The sequence below is a fragment of the Perognathus longimembris genome, chromosome 22 (genome assembly GCF_023159225.1).
Source record: "Perognathus longimembris pacificus isolate PPM17 chromosome 22, ASM2315922v1, whole genome shotgun sequence".
In the NCBI taxonomy this organism is placed as follows: Eukaryota; Metazoa; Chordata; class Mammalia; order Rodentia; family Heteromyidae; genus Perognathus; species Perognathus longimembris.
Genome location: NC_063182.1, coordinates 25603708 through 25609363, shown reverse-complemented (window position 1 = coordinate 25609363; position 5656 = coordinate 25603708). Strand labels below are relative to the sequence as shown.

The 5656-nt window shown below is 41.0% G+C and overlaps 1 long non-coding RNA gene across 1 annotated transcript; it reads right to left on the bottom strand.

The window, feature by feature from the left end:
* Positions 1-461: 461 nt before the first annotated feature.
* Positions 462-5433, bottom strand: LOC125340086. The gene is made up of 2 exons (XR_007208680.1): positions 5347-5433; positions 462-660 (listed from the first exon to the last, which is right to left on the bottom strand). It is a non-coding gene; the product is annotated as an uncharacterized LOC125340086 (long non-coding RNA).
* Positions 5434-5656: the final 223 nt, after the last annotated feature.

The following is a 5656-nucleotide window of genomic DNA, read 5'->3' as shown; positions in this document are numbered from 1 at the left end:
TTGATAGGTAATGACCAGGAAGATGATGGTTTGAGGCCAAACTGCCCCCTCAACAAAAAGTTTCTATGACCCTGTCTCAACCAAGAGTTAGGCACAATGGGACATACTTGTTGTAAGGATAGTAGCTATAGGAACTAGCATAATGAGGAGGATTGCAGTCCAGGCCAGCCACGCAAAAATAAGATATAGCCAGAACAAAAAAAGAGTGGATATGTAACACAATCCTAGAAACTACAAAGCCCTGAGTTCAAGCCTCAGCACTAAAATTCAAAAGTTTATGAAAACGTGTACTTTAAAATGCAGGAAAAGTGAAAACCTGACATTTTTTTTAAGCTGATACTCTTCAATTGTTTCATCCAATACCACCTTTCTTACATTTCCCTCCAAGCTGAATTTGTTAAGAAGATATGAAAGAAACCAACCCATGGGCAAGGTGGGGACCATCGGGAACTCTGGGAGGAGAAATACTTTCCAGACTTCTTTATGTTTTCCTACTGGTCCTCTGTCATTTTCTTTATAAAGAATGGTCACTCTGTCTCTTCTTTCACCAGCAAATGACAGATGATAGATGATGGATGGATGGATGGATAGATAATAGATAGATAAATAGATAACTATGCTGGTTCTGATCCATAATCCTTTATCCAAAGCACCAAAATCCTGAAAGAATACAAAAAGATTTCTTATTTGATTTTCCAACAAAATGTGGTCCATAGGAAGGAGAGGTAGATCTGGATTGCCCCTGAAGAACCCCAATCTTCTACAGGGTACAACCTAACTGCCTACTGATCAAAATGTGGCATGCACAGTGACCCCAAAATCTTCACTATGAAGAAGGAGAAAAAGAGAACGTTATAGTGGAGAAAGCTGACAGGTACCACTGAGCCAGTGAGTTACAATTACCCATGTAATAGCCATAGCTTATTCACTTCCTATGTGCTCACCCTTGTTGTCTTCCAGTCTAGAAATTTCATACTTACAGTCTAGGCACAAGGGAAAAGAACATCAGACATACCTCATTTGAGAGACATTCTGTGAATTACCTGAACAGCATTCCTCAAATTGTCTAGGACATCAAAAACAAGAAATGTGGGACTGGGGACATGGCCTAGTGGCAAGAGTGCTTGCCTCCTATACATGAGGCCCTGGGTTCAATTCCCCAGCACCACATATATAGAAAATGTCCAGAAGTGGCACTGTGGCTCAAGTGGCAGAGTGCTAGCCTTGAGCAAAAAGAAGCCAGGGACAGTGCTCAGGCCCTGAGTCCAAGCCCAGGACTGGCCAAAAAAAAAACCAAACAAAAAACAAAAAACAAGAAATGTTTGAGAAAACATAATAGCCAATGTCACTGTAACAATGTGACAACTAAATATAACGGAGTATCCTGGAGGAAACCATAAGAATGAAGATCAGGGACAGGGAATATGGCCTAGTGGCAAGAGTGCTTGCCTCCTATACATGAAGCCCAGGGTTTGGTTCCCCAGCACCACATATATAGAAAATGGCCAGAAGTGGCGCTGTGGCTCAAGTGGCAGAGTGCTAGCCTTGAGCAAAAAGAAGCCAGGGACAGTGCTCAGGCCCTGAGTCCAAGGCCCAGGACTGGCAAAAAAAAAAAAAAAAAAAAGGAAGATCAGGTAAAAATTAGAGAAATTTACTATTGACTTCAGTTAATAGATGTGGGTTGGTTATTAGAATAAATACACATATTAAATTTAAGATGTTAATAGGAAAAATCTATATAGAATAGATGGAAACTGCATTTTTTTCTATTCATCTAAAACTGTTAATTTTCTTTTTAATACTGTGATGCAGAGATGGAAGGATTGTAAATTGGGGTCAAGTCAACTTGGTCACAAAAGTTAGCAAGACTGTCTCTAAGAACAAGGCAAGTATATACATGTAATCCTAGCTACATGGGAAGCATTTGTAGGAGAATCATGGTGTAAAGGCAGCCCAGACCAAAAAACAAAAACAAAACAAAACAACAACAACAAAAAAAACCACCACAAGATGCTATATGAAAATATTTGATGGAGTGGAATTGCTAGATAACAGAGTAGTTCTGTTTAAACTTTTGAGGAACCTCCATAGTGCTTTCCAGAATGGTTGAGCAAGCTTACATTTCCACCAACAGTGTATTAGAATTCCCTTTTGACTACATCCTCACCAGCATACTTAATTTCTTAATAATACTTTTTTCTTAATAATGGTCTTTCTAACTGGGGTTAGGTGGAATTGCAGCGTTGTTCTGATATGCATTTCCTTTGTGGCCAGAGATGTTGAGCATTTCTTCATGTGTCTATTGATCATGTTTACTTCTTATTCAGAAAAATCTCTCCTTAAGTCACTAGCTCATTTATTAATTGGCTTGTTGTTTCTTTAAGGGTTTTATTTTTGAGGATTTAATTTTTTGAGCTCTAAGTACATTCTATCGGATATTAGGCCATTGTCGGATGTATAGCTGTTAAAAAAATATCTTCTCCCATCCTATGATCTATTTAGCTTGTTAGTCATGCAGAATTTGATGTAATCCCCATTGATCAATACTTTCTTTGACTTATGTTTCTCAATTTTTACTTTAAAAGTTTTGACCTGTGCCCTGGAGCCCTAGTGTTTCTTCTACCCCTTGCTATAATGGTTTCAGGTCTTACACTGAGGACACAGTAAAGCCATCAGCACAATGATGTTCAATGCAGCACTGCCGGGCTCGGGTTGCCTCCCCTGGCGCGGGGGTTCAGGCTCTACTCTACTCTAATCGCTCCCTTTCTCACCCTCTCCCCTGGTCACCCAACCCGCAGGTAAGGCCAGAGTGGAGTGGGGGGCTCAGGAAAGACCTCAGGTGCACGGGGCCGTACAAGATCGCTTATCCTCCCTCCTTCCTCCCGTGAAGAAAGCCAGGCACCACGGATCTCTGAGACGCTTCAAGAGCAAATCTGATTTAATAAGGGAGGGGCTAGCAGTTGATATAGTAGGGGGTGACGAGAGAAGGGGTGGTCGGTCAGAGAGCTGGCGATAGGCTGGCGAGCTTGTCATAGGACCCCCTCATGAGCTAACGTCACTTGCTTAGCACCACCCCAGGGGGAAAGCCTGCGAGACTGGGGGGCACATGGGCTGTTGAGAAAGTTGGGGGGCTGGTTGCAAAGCCAGTTCTTCTGGTTCCGGACCCAGAGAATTGTGGCCTGCTTCCGCATTCCCCCAGGGCTGGGGGAAGGGCGGTGTCTAGGGAGTGCTCTCCATTGCCCTTCCCCCTCAAGGCCAAAGCTGAACCCCAACACAGCACTGTTCACCATAGCTAAGATATAGAATCAGTCCAGATATCCCTTAATAGACAAATGGATTGAGAAACTGTGGTATATATACACAGTGGAATTTTACTCATTTATTAGAAATAATTATATTGTACTCATGAGGAAATGGAAAGACTTGGAAAAACTATATTAAGCAAAATAAGTTTCCTTTATTTGTGGTAGATGGAATGTACCTATAAATCTAGGAGTAAACATGTTGGGATGGGACGTGTGCAAATGGACACAAATAAATTAACTGAGGTAGAATAGACTCTATGGGGAGCTCAAGTAGTATAATCTTTTAGAAAGACTAGGTCAAAGCCCAACAAAATCAACACCATAAAATAGGTACCTGCAAGGGGTAGGACAAATGAAGAGGATGCACTGACAAATTTATTGTATATACAAAATTAAGAATAGTAAGGGAAGGGGTGGGTCAAAAGGGTTAAGACTGTTGAAGGGAGTGACACTGATCCAGATGTATTGTATTCATAAACTGCTTTGTTATGGCACCATTTTTGTACAACTGCTTAAAGATAATTTTTATTTATTTATTTATTTATTTTAGTTTTTATTATAAAACTAATGTACAGAGAGGTTACAGTATCATACGTTAGGCATTGGATACATTTCTTGTACTGTTTGTTACCTTGTCCCTCATTAAAGATAATTTTTAAAAAGAAAGAAGACTACCTAAACTGAAAAGGGCTGTGGGCATGGCTCAAATGATAGAGTATCTGCCTAGTAAGTACATGGCCCTGAGTTCAAACCCCACTGCTAAAAGAAATATCTGACTAGAATCAATAGGAAGTTATTTACAGTCTTTACTTGTTAAATATATACATTCAATAGGCTTTGTTGTGGAAATATAAATGTATCTAACAATCTCAAATAAAATACACTGAATCTCTGCCTCAAGCTTTCCAAATAATATAATATAATGTATGGCTTATGATATAGTTTGATATACTCAGATTTCTAAAAGTTCTGAAAATACCTGGCCCTACAGGTTGCAAAAAAAAGGGAGGGGGGGCCTGTGTGCCTGTAGTACTACATGTGCACATTACTCATGCAATTCTTCTCTCTCTCTCTCTCTTTTGCCAGTCCTGGGGTTTGAACTCAGAGCCTGAGCACTGTCCCTGGCATCCTTTTGCTCAAAGCTACCACTCTACCACATGAGCCACAGCACCACTTCTGCACTTTTCTATATATGTGGTGCTGAGGAACTGAACCCAGGGCTTCACGTATGCAAGGCAAGCACTCTACCACTAGGTCATAGTCCCAGCTCATGCATTTTTATTTGATGATACCTGTAGCAGACATTTCTAGTTTACCCTGAAACTAGGCAAGATTGACACAGGTGTTTATTGTCTACACTGCTGAATACAATTGTGTTTATACAGTAACCTAATTTGATCTTTACAATTGATAAGAAAGAAAGTCTTATACATACTTGATAAGGAAAAAAAATCTTCAAAATGTCATAGCCAAGCATCAGAGGCTCATCCCTATAATCTGAACTACTTGAGAGGCTAAGAGTAGAAGCCTCAAGGTTTGAGGCCAATACCAACAGAAAAGCTCTTGAGAACCTATCTAAAAAATAACCTGCAAAAGGCCAGCACTGAAAGTATGGCTCAAATGCTAGAATGGCCGCTTACTAAATTCAAGATCCTGAGTATAAACACCAGTACAGCCAAACGGGGAAAAACAAAACAGAGGAGCCAAGCCATAACCCAAGTTCAGATGAGAGGGATTCACCTCTGACCATTTCTGAGGCTCAATGCAAGAAAAAAAAAATGAAGGTCCCCTATTCTGCTGCCCAACTGTCCTGTTTCCTATCTTTGTGAGGTCTCATCCCATCCTGGAAGAGCAGCCGGCCCTGCCAGCCTGTCACAGCCTCAAGAAGCTAGAAGTACACTGTCTGGGACTGTGTGGACAAAGCAATTCAGTCCTGAGAGCCAGGGGCAGAAAGTGCAAGTAGCCACTGATCTTGGTCCTTTAAAACATCTGGCTTTGTGAGGAAGGTTGTACCTGTCAGTCAGTCTAACATAACCCTTACCTTCCACAGCAGGAACGTGTACAGGCTCCCAGATCTCCAGCATGAAGGTGATAAGGCCGGGGTTCCACCAGTGACTCAAATGCTCAGCAAGGATCCCAGTAGCAGCTGAAGACTGATTTGTGAAATGTTTGGTACATTATTTATATTTGTAAACTCAGGAGTACAAAGGAGCGAAGGTCAAGGTCTGATCATGGATGGGTGGTGCTGGCAAGTGTAACCAGTTACAAGGCATTCCAATTCGAAATTATTTTTAAAACTTGAAATTCTTAGGTAAAAAATCCTTTACCCTGTCTTTTACATATCCCTGAAA